Source organism: Engraulis encrasicolus, chromosome 21 (assembly GCF_034702125.1).
Source record: "Engraulis encrasicolus isolate BLACKSEA-1 chromosome 21, IST_EnEncr_1.0, whole genome shotgun sequence".
In the NCBI taxonomy this organism is placed as follows: Eukaryota; Metazoa; Chordata; class Actinopteri; order Clupeiformes; family Engraulidae; genus Engraulis; species Engraulis encrasicolus.
The window spans coordinates 7,786,716-7,806,148 of NC_085877.1; the positions used below are offsets into that span (position 1 = coordinate 7,786,716).

At 42.7% G+C, this 19,433-nt stretch overlaps 1 protein-coding gene across 4 annotated transcripts in view; it reads right to left on the bottom strand.

The window, feature by feature from the left end:
* Nucleotides 1-19,433, bottom strand: part of nhsl2 (NHS-like 2) — a 75,715-nt gene that overhangs the window by 34,888 nt on the left and 21,394 nt on the right. For 2 of the 4 annotated variants that reach the window (XM_063187459.1, XM_063187458.1), the window contains exon 1: nt 7,152-7,313. The exons of the other annotated variants lie outside the window; for them this stretch is intronic. The gene's annotated coding sequence lies outside the window, so the exon portion shown is untranslated. Of the gene's footprint in view, nt 1-7,151; nt 7,314-19,433 lie in introns of those variants that run through there. 4 annotated transcript variants of the gene reach the window in all.

Genomic DNA, 19,433 nt, shown 5'->3' on the forward strand with positions numbered 1-19,433 from the left:
GTAGTAGTAGGCTATGTGGAAAATATTTTGTTTACTTCATTTATTGTAGTCCACTACATACTGATTATTGATTGCTTGCTATATATTGTGGAGGTATTCATTTATATATTTCTTTATTGTCCTATGTTATGAGAATGATCCCCTCTTTAATCTGTGTAATGAACAATAAAGCGTATGTTACGGACTACCAGTTTTATAAAAAACAGACTGTAGCACAATGGCAAAAGATAAAGGCAATCAGAATAAAACTAGACAGCATTACACAAGCATTATGCCACAATTTAAACCATATGCCCAAAAGTGAGAATCTGGAAAGCATGTAGTTACCAGAGTATCACAGACTTCCACCAACCAATCATTTTCCAAGCACACATAATGCATTGGCCAATCGGGTGCCAGACAGCATTACTGGGCATTAGAACATTAGTAAACCTTCCTTCCTGACCTCTCACAGGAATACCCCACTGACATAATTAAAAGCCTGGCTCTGAGCTCCCTTGGCAGTGTAACATTAGTTACAGAGAATGAGAGTGCGATTCAGAGGCGCGAGTGCAAGGGATGCTAGCGAGCATCGCTCAACATGAGAACATTGATAAGTCTCAGAGGGGCACTTTTGCTGCTGTGTAGGGTTGCAAATTTGAGCCTGGGCTGGACTGCACACCATGGCATGGCGCAAATAAACAAAAAAAAGAAAGAAAAAGGTGTTGATGGCAAAGCTTCATCAGGGACCTCCGTTACTTCTTTGGCATCAGTCACACAAGAAAGTTGGCACTTAGAACACTCAGATAAATGACAGAATGCAAGACTAATGCAACCCCCCACCACCCCCATCCGTTGGTCTTTTCACATATATAAACCAGCTACTATCCCACAATTATGCACACATATTTTCATATTTGCATGTGGCTACAAGAACAATATTCATGATTTAGAGGTTATCCTAACACTGCATTAAACTCAAACACACTGACATACTTTCCTTACTCTGCAGTCAGTTGGTCAAACAGAGAGGAAAGGGAGTGCGCCAGGAAGGAAGCCATGAAGCTGTCTTCAGTAATACAAACACCAGGCAGCATCCATGTCGCCAGAAAAGACTACAGATCACAGGTATGGCCACTGCTGCTGTGGTAATGATCCCTTACGAAAATTGGCCATGGTTTTACTGTAGTAACCATTTTTTTTCTGTAGAAACCATGGTTTCTCTAAGTACCGGTACTCTGAACCAATCATAGTATCACTATGGCTTATCCATGTTTTTTTGGGTAACCATGAAAACCGTGGTTCCTGACTTACCATGGATCATGGTTATTCATGGTTTTCATGTTTTTTTCCAGCATGGTTTGTGTCTATGGTTTAACCACGGTTAAACGGTTTAAAAACCATGGTTAAATGTGGGTTTCATGGTCAACCAAAAAAGCATGAAAACTTCTTTGAAGCCGTGGTGTAATGGTTAGGGAGTTGGACTGAAAATCACAGAGTTGCAGGTTCGAATCCCACCTTTACCCCTACGCTTTTCGTAAGGGATTTGCTCATGTCCTGTTTGGCAAGTGCATGGTGACAGACCATCACTAATCATATTGTTGCTGTTCGTTCCAAAAGGCTGTATTCTTCCATTGGCGTCATTATTCATTCACTTTAAATTAGTCACTTCTCGCAATTCACCCCTCCTGCTCCACAGCATTGAACCTAGATGACTGAAAAATGCACCTCTGTTGTCTGTTCAGATAGGCATCATTCATTCTTCCACTCTGAGCGTTTTTCAGTCACTTTATATTAGTCACTTTTTTAGAGTTTTCAGTCCTTCGGCTCCACAGCAGTGAACCTCTGCTCTCAAAGCTGGCATGATTTATTGAGGGGATCGGGTAACTTGATCAGCCTTGGTTAATTTGGTTGCTCAAAATCGATGCAGAAAAAGGTCAAACAAATCCCACTACTTCAACAGAGCGGTCTATTAAGTGTTCAGCTTCAGTAGCAGACACAATAAATGCAGAACTGCAGGGGTTGTAGGACAAGACAGGGCATAAAGGACATAACTTATGAGGTAGATTTGAGGCAGTAGTGCAAACAGCGGTGCACAGTAACCCATTTCCACCCTTGTTGAACTGCAGGCTAACTCTGGAGTAAGGCCCGACCGATATATCGGCCCCACCGATATATCGGGCCGATATTTTGCATTTTTGGGATATCGGTATCGGCCATACTTTCAATAAATTTCCACCGATAAGTTTGTATAACTTTCACAACCAATTTTGCAGCCATTTCATTCTGAATGCATCTTCTATTCTGCTCTCCCCACTTTAAGTCCATGAGAGTTCATTATTATAACTAAATATGTGTGTATATAAAATAATACTTTATATTTCATTAAATGTTATTATGAACAATATTTCTATATATCGGTTGAACATATCGGTTATCCATCTCCCATTTCCATAAATATCGATATCGGTATCGGCCCTGAAAAAAAAGGTCAGGCCCTACTCTAGAGGATGCAAAAAAATGTTGGTGGTCTTGTTTAACCTTCTACTTTAGCCAAGTAACTGGACACCCTCTCTGAGTCTGAAGACATTTCGCTTCTCTTTCCAAGAAGCTTTGTCGAAAAACTTTGAAGCTACTGAAAAAGAAGAACGAAACGTTTTCCAATTCAAAGAGGACACGCAGTTGCTTACAGATAAACTACTTGGAAGTAGAATTCAGATCATTGGCTGAACAAACCTTTTTAACCCGTTTTACTCACTAAAAACTTGACTGGAAAATATCATTGTAAATCTGTTCAGAAAATATCATTAAAATATGATGCAGGCACAGCTGTTAATATTATTATTTTGTTTTAAGTTCCATATGGATTTATACTATTCCCCTCTGGTGAGCTTGTTAACGAATCTGTTTTTTACTGCAGTGAAACTATTTGGCAAGGTTTCAGCACAGCTGCTCATGGAACTGATGTTGCTGAAGAGAAAGACTGTGTGCAGGATTAACAGCCAAGCCAAGAATCAAGAACAATGCTGTTGTGTGCGGTGCTGAGGCACCTGGTCCTGTCCATCACATACACAGCTGTCAGTCAAACACAAGCATACAGACATGCACATTCAGACAGATGTACACTTTGATACACACACACACACACACACACACACACACACACACACACACACACACACACACACACACACACACACACACACACACACACACACACACACACACACACACACACACACACACACACAAAAACATAGTGCAAAGTACTATATGAAATCCGACATGTATTCATATGAATCTTTCATTTTAAGAGATTATTGTAGGCATGGTAACAATACTTCATCAAGTCACACAGAGATAATGTTTCAATAAGATCAGCACAATCATGATAATAAAAAGAAAAAAAACACAATCTTGTTGGTTTAACACCAAGATCACCTGGAACTTAAGTTACCGATATTTCACACTTTCCCAGATATCCCTCCCAGCAAGGGTCTCCCTCCTATAGAGCCTCTTGCTGTAGCAGGATGCAAACAGACTTTTCCCATATATTGCATAAGACTCAACGCTGAACTGCCTAGCTCCTACACAAGATCTTAATGAAACACAACATAAGTGTGTGCTTTCACTTTAACACTGGTCAAAAACAATAGGGTCATCGCAGTGGGCATTGTGTAGCCCCTTGGGTGCGCAGATGGAATTATCGGCAATCCAACTCTCTGTTTGTTGAAAAAACTCAACAACATAGTAACAACGTTGCTATGACAATAACGAGAACCTTACAGTGAGAGTTTCAGACATGTTCTTGACCATTTTGGTTAACAACAAGAGGCTGCACATGTAAGGGTTAACCTCACCACCTGCACTGACCAGCACAACAAAAAAACGCAAACAAACAACAACAAACGAAACAGATGAGCACACAACATCCATTCGCATCGTGCCATGCACCATAACCTTTGCATCATGGTAGTGGAATTTGTGATAACCTCGCCACCTGCGCTGACCAGCTCAACTAACAACGCAAACAAACAACAAATAAATGACACAGAAGAGCTCATGAAATCCAATCATGTTATTCACAAATACCTTTGAATCTTCTCTAGCCTGTCAGTGATGGCCACAGTGGAGTGTAGAAGTCCAGGAGAGTAAGGGTAGGATTGCAGAGGCAGAGCTGGATTGCACAACAAACACAACAAACAAACACTCATCAAAGGATGATGCGCTGCCAATGTGTTTGTTCATATGGGCAAACATGGCACAGTGCTGTGGAAAATCTACACATTTCAGAACCGTGCAGCGAAATCTGGAAATCTGGAACAGAGGACATCTGGCCTGGGCACCGGATTACGGGTAATTAGCCACCGTTCAATAATCCTGCCCCGTTGCGAGGAAGACAAAGATGTGAGATTATGGTCTCTCTATCTATGGATTACCCAACCAGCCAGCCCAGCCACCCCAGCTAGCCTTCCAGCCCACTGCTTTCCTCCACAGTATCTATGGATTACACAATCACTTCAACCCCCCTCTCCTCCTCCTCCTCCTGCCCCCTACTGATGCTGAGACTGCTGCTGCTGCTGCTTTCCTGGATCTATGGATTATAGCACCAGCATCCCTGGTGATTCCTGCTCCTTGATGCTGCTAAGGATGTTGATGTTTGTGCCATTCATTTCCTCTGTGGGTTTGCTTACTGAGAAAGGCAAGGCCTATCTGTCTGTAAGACAAGTGCTCTATGAAACTGATACCTGTACACAAGTATTCAAGCATTCATTCTTTAAGAAGACGAAAACTGTGTTACATTACATTACATTGCACTTAGCTGACGCTTTCATTTATTCAAAGTGACTAACAGATATTATTTTTCAGGGTATTGGTTACAGTCCCTGGAGCAATGTGGGGTTAGGTGCCTTGCTCACTTCAGCCATGGACTGAGATGTAGGGAGAAGTCAGGGGAGATTCTAACCTGCAACCCCTAGATTGAAAAACCAACTCTCTAACCACTAGGCCACGGCTGCCCACGGCTGTTGTAGAGTCACATGTAAGCTGCACCTGTGGCGGCGGTGGCTCAGGTGCTAGAGGAGCCTGTTCAGAAACCAGAAGGTTGCAGGTTCGACCCCATCGATGTGTCCTTGAGCAAGATACTTAACCCCAAAGTTGCTCCTGGTGGCAGGGTGGTACCCTGTGTGGCAGCCACTGCCACCGGTGTGTGAATGTGAGTGTGAATGGGTAAATGAGGCATACAATGTACTGTAAAGCAATTTGAATGAATTTTGAATTTTGAAAGAAGTGTAAAGGTGCTATACAGTAAAATGCAGTCCATTTACCTGCTTTACTATGTACCCTCCCACACCACAATTAGTGGGTAGATCTATTTGAAAAGCTGTGCTGTGTTGTGGGTTAAATCTGGGCTCGGTGATACTGTACATTGTTTAAACATTACTTCAGTGTGGCAATGGCTATTTGATCTCATCCCAACTTCAGCTCAAACTGTATGACTAAAACTGTTTTTAATGACAAGCCAAATCTAAAGATGTGTGCAGACATTCAAGAACCCAAGAACCATACTCTAATGTGAGCAAACTGTTAACACTATACAACTAGAAATGCACTCAGAGAGTGCAGACCTCCGCCAAGGAAGCTGCTTGATAGACTTGAAAAAATCTTTCTGCCTTCTATTTGTGGAGTTAGAAACTGGAATGTCAAAATTCACCCAATTCCCAAATGGTGAAGAATCTTTTTACAAATCCTGGATCCGTATCGTGATCCAGATTACCATCAAAATGTGTCATTAATCCTTTTGTCCTTTCTAACAACTCCACAAAGTTTCATTGGAAATCCATAACTTTTTGAGCTATCATGCTGACAAAGAGTCAAACAAACAGACAGACAAACCAACGCAATCGAAAACATAACCTCCTTGGCGGAGGTAACATAAAGAAACGTCTGACCCCAAACCTAACCCTGATCTATATTGGCAAAGGAAAGTACTGCAAAGTCAATCTATTTTCTTCGCACTGGATCTTTACATTACAATTGCACTGTACAGTATGACCTACATTTCTGTTTCAATTCATTTCTGTATCTTGTGTCATCTTGTGAAAAGCAATTGATTTTATGAAAAGACCATCGAGCTTGAGGGAGCCTGTTTTCTTCAAGACAATTAAAATGCTCCCATAAGAGGTGCATGTTGGTTTGCAACAAAGAACCTGATAAGAGCCTCAACCCTGAGATGTTAATCTACTGCAAAACACAATCACAACATCTCAAACCTCAGGGGCTCAGATTACATGCATTGTGTCAAAATACCACTATAGAAATGGACATGTGATCTTATCATGATGGCACCAGGTAAACTACACATGAATGAAAGTCTTACAGGTGTGCCTCCCCCATGCAGGTAATTACACACCTTTGTGGCTATCAGATTGTATCTAGGCTAACTGTAGCCATTGTTGTTTATCCACATACCCTCCGCCACTCTTACCGGACCGAAAGGCAAGACTCAAAAACGTCCTCTGAATGTTGGAAATGCACTTGGCAGAGTCATCAACAGAAACATCAGAACGACAAGTGGCAAGGTTACCTTTAAGGACATTTTCTAGCATAATTGCTGGTTTTGAGAGACTGAAAATATCCAATGAATGTGAAAATGCACTTTTTATTAGAATCATCCACAGTATCAGCAAAACAAGTGGCACATTACGAAACCTTTAAGGACATTCTCCAGCCCGACTCCACCACACCTGTGTCCAGTCACTAGTTTTGCAGTGTCAATTCAACTCTCAGTCTGAGGGAGTCGATTTAACATTTAACATAGAGAGTAGAACGGTCCCAGAGTATTGCCCTTGTGAATTAACACTAAACTGTTTGCTGTGTGCTGGCTTTGTGAAGGTAGCCCCGTTAGTAGCTAACTGTCCTATAACCCCCCACTGACCAACAGCCCCAGGAGGAGCATGTGCAGCATGGAACAATGAAGACGACTTTGGCCACAGAAAAGAGAGGCACAATAAGCCAAGTCCTGCACTGCCTAGAGTTACAGTTTGCCAGCAGAGGAGAAACAGACAAACAGGTTTTCATAGTTCATTTCTGTCTTTCTCATGCTAGTATACACTTAAGGCCATGCATACTAATTCCCCATACATGAACAAGTGTAAGTATGTCTATCTTACCTTTTGGGATAGCCAGCCAAAAAGGCTTGGTTGAGAAGTGCTGCGCTAAAATGAGTGGAAGGGGAGGAAGATGATGAGAAGGAGGAGGTCGAGGAGAGGAGGAAGGTGGGTGCTGCCCTGTGTTGTGTTTCAGGAGTTGAAGGAGTAGAGAGTGGAGAAAGAAAGAAAGAAAGAAAGAAAGAGGAGAGGCTAAAAGTTTTTTTTTTGGGGGGGGGGGGCTGAAGCCCATACAAGTGAAATGAGTGGAGTGGAGGGGAGAGAGAGAGAGAGAGAGAGAGAGAGAGAGAGAGGGAGAGAGAGAGAGAGAGAGAGAGAGAGAGAGAGAGAGAGAGAGAGAGAGAGAGAGAGAGAGAATCTATGAGAGAAGGAGCAGTGGGAGGGGCAGCTACGTATAAGAAGTAAAACACCTCCTTCTTTTTGTCTGGATAGAAATGCCTTTAAACTCTGCCTGAAGATTTGCTGTATATGTGAATAATAACACTCTCTTTCATGTCCCTTCTTCCCCTTTGTTTGTCTCATACATCATGCATACGATATGTATAGACGACAACAATCTTGAGAGCACATTAGTGTGAGCGTGATTGTGTGCACACTTGCTCCTGTCATTAAGATGTGCAGATGCAGACAAAGACAGGAGGATGGTGAAATACATAAAGAAATGAAGACATAAATAGCACTAAAGAAAGACTGGAACTATTATGAAAGAACAAGACATAAATGGAATGACTGCTATAGGTGGAAAGGGGTGCACGGTATAGTATATCGACGGAAACAGATGAGGTGACTTATACACTGTAAAAATGAAACATTGAATAGACTTGAAACTAAAAAAACTGAGGCAATATGCTCATTCTTCCAACTTTGCTCTAACCGTTTTTCAAGATATACAAAAAACATGGAGCATGGTGACCTAGTTTTTAACTTGGTTCCATACTTCAACTTTGTACAGTTTTGAAAGATCAACGCAAAGTCTTCAACAAGTCATTTCACTTACTGCCTGGCCCAAACACACACACACACACACACACACACACACACACACACACACACACACACACACACACACACACACACACACGCGCACACACGCACACACGCACACACGCACACACGCACGCACACACGCACAAAATTTGTCTTGTGCAAGGACAGAGAAGGGAGGGAAGAGGATTGCGAGGAGAGGAGAGACAAAGAGCCCCTCTGAGGGGGAGTGGTATATATTACCTCTGTGGGAAACCATGTGAAACCTGAGACACAGTGGCCTAGGACTGAGAGAGAGAAAGAGAGAGAGAGAGCGATAGAGAGACAGAGAGAGAAGAGAGAGAGAGGGGGGGGGGTATCTGGCTATGTTATAGTGCAGAGTGTGGAGAGAGAGAGAGAGAGAGAGAGAGAGAGAGAGAGAGAGAGAGAGAGAGAGAGAGAGAGAGAGAGAGAGAGAGAGAGAGAGAGAGAGAGAGAGAGAGAACATGTATGCTTAATGTTCTTAATTGACCGTAATGTTCTGTTACCCACTTTATGTTATCTGTAAGCTTTGGCAACACTGTTACCAATAGGCATGCCAATAAAGCATATTTGAATTGAATTGAATTGAGAGAGAGAGAGAGTCACTGGCTATGCTGTAGTGCAGGGTGCAGCACCTGGCCTACTGCTTACTGTTGCTGGCTGGAAATGGTATAGGAGAAAATCTGCACATGACAGAAGAAAGAAAAGCAGAGAGAGAGAGAGAGAGAGAGAGAGAGTGTGTGTGTGTGTGTGTGTGTGTGTGTGTGTGTGTGTGTATGTGTGTATGTGTGTATGTGTGTGTGTGTGTGTGTGTGTGTGTGTGTGTGTGTGTGTGTGTGTGTGTGTGTGTGTGTGTGTGTGTGTGTGAGAGAGAGAGAGAGAGAGAGAGAGAGAGAGAGAGAGAGAGAGAGAGAGAGAGAGAGAGAGAGAGAGAGAGAGAGAGAGAGAGAGAGAGAGCGCAACCTCGGGTGAACGAAATCACTTAAAATGGGCTCTGCTCTCTTCTGAGAGGATTAAGTCTGGGGAGGAGGAGGAGGTTCTTAAAAACTAAATCTTGTTTTCCTCTCCTTGCTCTTTCCCTCGGAGTGTTCTTTTCCTCCTGTCCCATTTGCTCTCTATCACACACACACACATTTGTCCCTCCCTGCTTATAATACTTCTCCAACTTGCTGACTCCAAGAAGTAAACTCACTAAAACAAATGCCACACCACTACAGTATGAACTGTATGGCGTTATACAACCATGCCTATTAGACTGTGCTATCTTTTTTGAGGAAAAATATTCTGCATTAAATCTAATTGCATTGACAGTAAAAAAACGCTAACAAAATGGCTCAACAGTGACACTGGAGCTGCTCCTCTTCCACTGAGCATCCAGATGTTTTCTGTAGGAAAGCGAATGAAGACGCCCGCAGCAGACGATAGTATTTTCACAGATGAGAGCTTACCACACTGTGAAAATGACACAGTAACTCAAATAACCCTCAGCAAAGATTCTTCAGCAAAAGTTCTAAGTTCCCTTTAGAAAGTCTCTGCCCTCAGTAGGGGGAACCACTAAAGGTTATCAGATGAATCTAGGTGCTTGGAAGAAGACCAAGGGTTCTTTGAGGATTCCTCGGAGAACCTATTGGGGTTCCTCCCAGAGTGGCAAACTGAAACACCCCCTACAGGTTTTTAGAGAAGCCCTTCTGCTACTGTGGGAGAGCCCCTGAAGGTTCTCTGTGGAAGCTTGTGGTAAGGCAGCAAGGAAGGCATACACGTCCCATACACCATAAAGTAAACATCACACATGTAAGGCCTATATGAGTGCTTAGGTATATGACCTATACTATGAAAGTGACCCATTTCTTATGTAAGATTTGATAAAACTTGTATAAGCTCTTTTTCATGTGGAAAGACAGTCTACTCTTTAATCCTCCTCCTATACTCTTATATTGATTAATTTATGCTGAGAACTTTGATAGGAAATACAGCGCGATCAACACACTGACAGGTTAACGATGTACAGCAAGTATTAAGTAATTGACTCATTTAATTGATCAGAAAGCTTTTTTGTTTGTATTGTCAACATATCAATAAAAAAATGTGAAGCCACACAAACAGAAGCTAATAGATCAGTTGTGATACACATTCAGGCTTGCTATCGATGTGTAAAGCACATACACTACAGTCTAACCCACTAAACCACCAGCAACTATTATGTTTTATTCAGAGCAGAATCTTAATTCAATTTGAATCTGATTCCACAGTCCCTCTGTACACAATAACTGAGGTTCCCATTATGAGAAACTAGTCTCCCAAAAGCCAAAAAGAAATTAAAAAGGGATTCAAATAAAGAAGCTGGAGATTTTCCCCCTAAATTTCAGAGTATCTGTCTCATTGTATGTGATGCTTGGGCAGGGCGCCAAAAGGATAGAGGACAGACAAGAAGAATTCTAATTTGGACCAAATATAATCATTTTTAGGAGATATGAAAATGGCCACATATTGACAGTCAATCGATGTAGATAAAACGATGTAGAGAGAAGACTAGAAAATGCACCAGTACAAAGTTGGTTGCATTAACTGGAGACATATTCGCTCGCTCGCTCGCACGCGCGCACGCACGCACGCACGCACGCACGCACGCACGCACGCACGCACGCACGCACCATCGCATCAAAAAACACAGTAACATAAACTGCCCTGTCAAAATTAGAAGTACGTTTACAAATAAGGCCTCGTTGCCATCTAGTGTTCAAGATGAGGATTGCAGCCTTCATGAAAACCTGGCATCAACTCCAGCTACTTGTTTTCAAGAGATGTTCTTCTTTGTGGCTCTCTAAGTCAGACAGTAACCTTATTTACAATACAAAAAGACCTTTCTTTTTGTGGAAAAGAGCTTTCATTGAGTGGACAGAAAACATAGCAGTCAGTCAACTTTCAGGAATTTGGAATAATCCCAGATAACTGAAAGGCCATTTGACTAACGCGTATGGGTCAAACTACATCACCTGAAATGAAAAATAAGTGACAGGAGGGGAGAGCGCTCCCTTCTGCATGAATAAATCCTCATCTTGCTTTAAGAGGACTATTCATTCTTGCACACATTCGCAGCCCGTGTTCTCCTGAAAGCATAACAGTGACGGCATTCTCTGAATACACAACAGCATGGACAATAGCATTGACACTCAGTGTCACCGTTCAATCTAATCCACAATGAATAGCTGTTTGTGACCGATGTTCAGTGAATTGAACCAATGTCTTGGGCATGACCCAGACTATCATTTTAATTTTGGTCCATTGGCGAGGGTCCTACACCTGTATAGTTTTGGGGAGTGAGGTGGAGACACATATCTTGAAACCAGAGAAATATCAAACTTGAGAAAAACATGTTTGAAAATAAAAGTTTGATATCCCTGCCTTGTGACTCACTGCGTTATGCTAACAATGGATGCAATCACTTAGTTCCACTGGCACAGCAGTCTGTCATATATACAGTGTAGACACAGACACACATGCACACATGCACGCACACTATTGCTCTCTCATGCAGAGCACACACACGCAAACACACATGCGCACTCACGCACACAACACACACACAATTGTTGCTGAGAACAGTCCAGAAAGAATAATCATTTATTAATGCATTCATTGATATAATTAAATAGCCATAACAATATACTGTACTATAACTAATGGGGCCTTTCTGACTGAGCCTTTCAGCCAGTAAACAAAAAAGGACATCAGAAGCACCAAGACAAGATCAAAACCTCATTTGTAATTTCGGTCTTTCAAATATTGATTTGTAAAAGGAACATTTAGGAGGCGGTAATGAAGTGTTCCTAATGGGTCCGAATACTTTTGTACACTTAACGCACAATCTAACACCCTCAGACTCACTCAGTTGAATGCACTTGTTTATATCCCGAGATGAGCACAAGGAAACAGAAGAAAACCTATATGCCCTTCCATTACACAGACTTACATTTCCACACACCATCTGCGTCAAACCCACATTCACAATCACTTTACCACATACAGTTAATTCAAGACTTGGAGAGTCAAACTGAACACTATTCTTGTTGGTGCTACTCACTAAGTGTTGACAATGTGTAATAGGAGAAAAGAAGAAATATGCAGCTATAGAGAGAGTACCAGAAATGAGAAGAGAGGAAATGGGGTCAAACTAGCTGTCATTAGGGGACGAAAGGTCAGTGGTACACAGCCTTTTCCATCTCTCTCTCTCTCTCTCTCTCTCTCTCTCTCTCTCTCTCTCTCTCTCTCTCTCTCTCTCTCTCTCTCTCTCTCTCTCTCTCTCTCTCTCTCTCTCTCTCTCTCTCCACAAGACTGACATGGCAGCATTCTTCCAGCCGGCTGGTCCTGGTGTGGGTTCAAGAGAAGCTGACAAGGGGAGACAAAGGGATCCGTTTTCTTGGGCCCAGGGAGAGAGAGGGCCCAAAAATTAGGTCATCATGACTTGGGATGGGTGCTTTCGGATGTTTTTGTACTGGGCCAGGCCAAAGCTGTCAGCGGCCCTGTGTGAGGTTAACATGGTCTTATCTGTCCAGTACATAAAGACGAAACGATATCCTGTCCCGAAACCAAACACAGGTCCTGTCAACAGTCCCATCCTTATTTCTGACAGCATCATCCCCTCACATTTCCTTTCCTCTTCCTGAGCCGTCTATCATCAAACTGATCATGCTATTTTCCCACCACTATCTACTCACACCACTTTACTTCCATTTTTCAACGTTGGAGATTTCATGCCGGCTTAAGGGCTTATCTGACCTCAGTGACTGTGGTCATGATGGATAATTAGATATAGGACAAATCAGGTCATCACTAAGCTCCAGAGGTGGGAACAAGTCATTGCAGAGCAAGTCAGAAGTAAGTCTCAAGTCGTTGACCTCAAGTCCCAAGTCAAAAGACGAAGCAAGTCCAAGTCAAACAAAGGAGATACGCACTCCGCGCTTCTAAATTAACAATCCGGTGCAACCAGAGCAGGACCAAAACATAGGCAAAAAGGGAAATAAATCTGGTGCCACACGGATGTCTATTTTCTGTAATTTATTTTTTAGTGCAGTGAGACTAACGTTTCGACATGCGTCTTCATCAGAGTCCTCGGACTCTGATGAAGACGCATGTCGAAACGTTAGTCTCACTGCACTAAAAAATAAAGTCCAAGTCAAGTCAGAAGTCATAGGGCGGCAAGTCACAAGTCGAGTCAAAGTCATGCCATTTCATTTCAAGTCATTAATAGAAAAATCGACTGTGAACACATCTTAAATGGTTCTGCATTCCATGTAACATATCTTTTCAGAAGCATGTTCAATAAAATACTACGGTGTTGAATTTAGCGAAACTCTTCTGTGCGTAATGCTGAAGCCAGGGTTGCCAAATGTGTGTGATCTTTTAAACTCAAAAAATGCTCAAAACTCGCCTGGAAGCACAAAATCCCTCCTAATTTGAACACAATTCAATTAGTTTCTATAGCCACAAATCTGCAGGAAAAAGCCAAATTGTGCCCTTTTTATGCATACATGGTCATCCTAAGCAGCACAGTTAGATGGGAAACTGCACAATCTGGCAACAACAGGCTAAAGTGCTCTGGGCATTTGAAAAGAGAACGTTGAAATGTAGCTGCTGCTACCAGCTCACGCTGTCTGCTCAATGAAAGTGTAAAATGCTTCAATTTGTTTTAACTGGATAGATAAAATATTTCTAACGGACGTATCATGAGAAGGGGCAAGTCTTTGCAAGTCATGAGGTGCAAGTCCAAGTCCAAGTCGAGTCTTTTGATGTTCAAGTCCAAGTCAAGTCACAAGTCCTCAGACATTTTGTCAAGTCGAGTCAGAAGTCGTCAAATTGACGACTCGAGTCAGACTCGAGTCCAAGTCACATGACTCGAGTCCACAACTCTGCTAAGCTCACTTGGTTTGCATGTCCGGATTGAAGGAACTGCAGGATGAGCTGCAGGGTTGAAGTGCAGTTCAATCACTACGTTTACATGATGTTTTTAATTAAAATAGTTAAATAAATAAAAAATAGTTAAAAAATTAAATAGTTCTGTCGAGTTTCCTTTGATATTTCATTTAATTCCGAATTAAGACGTGTTTACATGACATTTTCAAAGCGGAATTAAGCTTTAGTCAAAATTACATGGAGTTAATTCCGTATTAAATGTCTCATGTAAACATAGCAAATGTAAGTTTGAATCATGCCGTAAAGTGAAAAAGTGAAAGCCCATTGGGAAACTCCAACTCCCATTGTCATTGTGACACAGCACTCCACAGCACACAAGTGAACACTGCACACTGCACACAACAACATTGCATTTATGCCTCACCCGTGCAAGGGGGCAGCCCTCAGTGGCGCCCCATGGGGAGCAGTGCAGTGGGACGGTACCATGCTCAGGGTACCTCAGTCATGGAGGAGGATGGGGGAGAGCACTGGTTGATTACTCCCCCCACCAACCTGGCGGGTCGGGAGTCAAACCGGCAACCTCTGGGATGCAAGTCTGACGCCCTAACCGCTCACCCATGACTGCCCAACAACACACACAGCCCACCTGACTTTAATGCTTACTATTCATCCAAAAACACAAATGTGCTGGCAAAGTCACTAGAAAACTTTGGAGAGACCATATGTTATCTGATGTAATCTGCATTGTGCTGTAGACAACAAACACTGTGGAAGATGTCTACAACGCATTGAGAGTTCTAGAGTTCATTCAAGCTTGGAGGCCATTTTGACTTAACTGAAAAACTTAGAAATTTCGAGGCTTTAGCAGACTGAGCCAAAGACCTTCGAACATTACAGCCATAACCACCTGGAGAATGTAAAAAATGCCCTCATAACAGGCACCAGGGGCACAACAGGCATGGATATATTCTGTATTTAATCTGGACTAACAAGAGAACACATACATGTTGCTGTTGTTGTTGTTCCTGATATTGTGCAGCAAACATCTGCAATTTTAACTTTATTATTATATTTCTCTACCATTCCTTTCACCAGGCAAGTCCTGATAACAATTTCCTAATAACAGAGGACAGCATTCTCAAAACGTAACAGCTTTGTCCACTTCAACCAAAGACACTAGCCTACCCCTATCCAGGGGCGGATTAAGAAATGATGGCCCCCTGGGCCAGACACTGTCTTGGCCCCCCAACCCCAAAAAAACGCACCTTGACCCTGCTAATCGGACATGCTAAGAGAACTATACACAGTGCTCACAGCTAGCAGGTAATTGGACACTACGATACACACCAGTTTTCCTATGTTGTAGAGTGTGGCCAGAACTATACACGTACCTACATAGTGTGTGCGCAGAGACATGGCAACACATTTTTGGCAGGAGATGCTGTTGGTGGGTGGACAATTTGTGTTGGGGGGTGTGGGCCCTCCCCCAGACAATTTTGAATTTTTTACATGCAATTTCCTGCATTCTAATCAACTTTAGAGCAAGGAATGGCAAATCCCATCTCACTCACTCCCTCAGATTTGAGATGTTGAGATGACAAAATTAATGTCACATGGCCACACATGTGATGCTAGTCAGAGAGATTACGACCAATCAGTAATGACTGAAAGCCCCAAAGCGTAATTTTGAATGCTGAATCCAGCAAACAGTAGGTACACACAACACAGTCATTTTTGTAGCAACTTCAATCAACCAAGGACCTGGCCTGGCCTAGGGACTATACCAGTTCATTGTTGTACAGTATACTGGCTGGCACATGAAGCACCTTGGAAAGATTATTAGTGCAAAGGTGGTTTTGAAGGCCGGGTTGGGTCATGGCCGCGGGGCCAAGTTGGCCTGGCCCCTTAGAGCCTCTGGCCGCCCCCCCCTGGGCCTGGGCCCGGTAGGCCCGTTCATTGATCCACCCTTGCCCCCAGCGACATTCCCCATTAACACAAGTTAAGGAAAGTTGAAATACAGCGCCTGCCAAGCAGTGTCCAGAATGACACATCGGAGAGAACAAAACACTTCCTACACAAACAAATCTCTCAACACAGAAGAGGCCCTCTCCAATCAAATTTTTTTTATGCAGAGGACCTAGCTGTGATCTATTCAGAGATAGGCCTACTGTATTTGCTTCCCGGAGGTGTAGACAATGATGAAATTTACAAAGAAATTATAAGCAACACGATGAGGCAGTCGTTCTGTGGAAGTCTGGAAAACCTACCTACGTAACCACCTGTCAACATGATAAGCCCTGAACAGCCCTGACTTGTAGCTTCGACCAGTACACATGTAAAGGTAATTGATAGACAGGTTAAGCCTTCTCTCTGATGAGTTCCCTTCTATTACTTGGCCAGGACAGCCCATGCCCTGTAGTTGCGATAGCCACACACAATACTGCCCACAGAGAAAACACAAAAGTAGGTGGAAATATGTTTGGTGTTGTTTCATTCTTTCATCCACGCAGAGACAGATTTTTTTGAGGATCAAAAAACTGCCAATGTTCTAAGATCGAGGCTTGCCAGATGTGACTGATAAAATGCTCAAAAAAAGCCTGCAGGCACTAAACCCTGCCCAAGTTGAACAAAATTCTAGGGCCATAAATACACAGGAATTTTTTTTGCCCTTTTTACCTCCATCCTTAACAGCTCCATTGGGCAGGAAACCACCCAATCTGGCAACACTTCTTCCACAGTGGGTTCAGTTGGCCAGGCCACCTGCTGCTCTCCCACAACAGCCCCATCCCCACTCCAAAGAAGACTCAGAGTGTGTATACAAAACGTGAACACCAGGAATTTAAACTCAAAAGTGTTGTTGCAGGTGCTATTCAGACTACTGGCACTACTGCAAAACTGTCCTGAAACGTTCCCAATTGCTATGTATATGCATCATGGACAAGAGGGAAAAGTGCTTGAAAGGCATAATGTTGTAGTTTTGGAAGCAGCAACGCAAACACAATTAGGTTATACTGTATGTACTGTATGTACGAAACACTGACACAGCAACTTGTGTTTTTTTCAACGGTGTAGGCCTACAGATACAGTTTGAAACATGTATAACACTAAGCGAGTGAGTATGTCCAACACAGAGAGAATATGAGCAACACTTCAATTCAGGTCTGTAAGGGTCGAACTAGCACTGCAAAATATCTGGACATGACTCAGCATATTAGATGTGTGGTTTCTTTAATTCATCCGAAAGGAAATGAACTATGATTAAGAGCTCACCGACTGGACATGAATATTTGCAACTGCCTGCACCTCCAATTCTGCTAGTGCAAGCTGTCAGCAGTATCTGAAGGGGAAAAAGCCATACCATAGTTTTTTTCCCTTGGAGATGGCACTCACATCTAACAGAATAGGGGTGTCTGAGTCCCAAAACTGCTCTTCAACTTAGGCATGTCATAAAAAGAATCGAAATAATCATACAAATTCACGCTTACGTTTAACTTACTTCTGAGTCTTTATCTAATATAGAATGTTTTAGCTGTTTTTTATCTTTGCATTGTGTCCTTGAGTCTGCTGAAAGGCAATACAAAAAAATGAAATATTGTTATTATCCTAACTCCACTTCCCAGCAGCCATCTACTGTCTTACCTTGTTATGCTTTTGCTGGGTGTGTTATGCTGCATTACTTCTTGCTTACACTGCTTCTTCTCTGTGTATGTGTAGCTAGTTTGATTTGTGTTGTCTATCATGGTCTGGCTTTGCATAAAAGCATCTGCTCTGAGTGGAATGTGATCTAATGTTATTCATAGCTTTGTCAGTATGATGCAACACTGCACGCTTTCTTGTCACCGACTGCAAGATTGCTTCATAATATCCTACCACTGACTGAAGGTGGCAGAGTGACATTCCAGCGCATTCCGGCAGCTGGCTCTTTAGAAGAACCAGTCTGATCAACCCTGCGGTTGGGGAAACACACAGATCACACCCTTCACTAAACCTTCAGAGAGAAAAAGCCTCTGGAATGACTCGTATGTATACACACACAACCCACAGGCTTACTGCCGTCTACTTAGGCCCAACCGCTGTCTCTACGCACTGGCCAAGTTCAAATTGCAGTTCGCTAAAACGTTTGCTGCAATAATAATAATAATAATAAATAAAAACGTCTTGTGATTTGGAAACAACATGCCTCAATGATTTGAGATTTTACATTAAGCACTTAGCATTATCTTCCCATTTGAGTTTTTATGATGGTCATGTGGAGGACTGAAAAACATGCCTGCCTCCTTCTGCGGTGCAGGTCACTTCAGCCCACGAAAAAATGCAAAAAAAAGTCTTAAGCAGTATCACTGCCAATATATGGTAATACTGTCAAAAGAGACGAGCAAGCGTGTTGCTCTCTACTTATTTCCCAAGGCACCTTTAGTTGACCCCCTTTGAGAAAGTATATTCCTTCAATCTCTCTACATGTGATGGTATGCTATTCTGATTTTAACAAAATACATATTTGCCTTAGCAATGACAAAGAAAAAACAAACATGCTTTCAGAATGCCAATAAACATGACATGTGATGTACCATACCATATCCCACAACAACAGCTACTGTATATCTGTGGCATACAATATCACAGAAAAGAGGAACTGCATAGCGTACGGTAATGGTATAGTTTATTGCTGAAGGGTACTCTTAGTGCAATTAATGCAGCCTACTTATTTTCCACTATTGTGGGCAGCAGCAGCATCTCTGTGTCCACCTGACCCCAGGCAGGCGCTGTCTGGCTGGCTAATGGAGGGCTGTTGAGAGACACTCTAAAAGGCCTGTTGTGAGGCTATATTACTCCTCCTCAGTGGCGGAACAATTGCACACAGGGCCCAAGGGCAAAACACTTATCAGGCCCCCTTTATGGCCTGACAAGATCACAATTGGGCCCCCACCACCAATGCAAGAGTGTCCTGGGCCCAAGGGCAAATACCCTGCTCCTCCTCTCCCTCCAACCTCTCATTCACCCACTGCACTGGGCCACACACACATACGCACTCAGGGAGGACCTTCACTATCTACTACCATGCCCTCCTGGATAGTCTCTCCTCCATCCCCCCCACTCTGTCAACGAGGTCAAATTCATTTTACTACAAGCTGTGTTTACCACAGTGGAGATGAAAATACACACAGACAGGCAGAGAGACAGGGATAGACAATCCGTGAGAGCTCAGAATTTTCGCAAGAGTAATCCAGAAGAATGAGAGAAAGCAGTGTTAATCTTACAGTATAAGATGCAATACATCTGAAGGAAGAGAATTTAAGCAGGACTATAAAGTAAAGATAATCCTCCATGATGTGAATATATTTGTGTACTTGTGTGTTCTGAAATGACTTT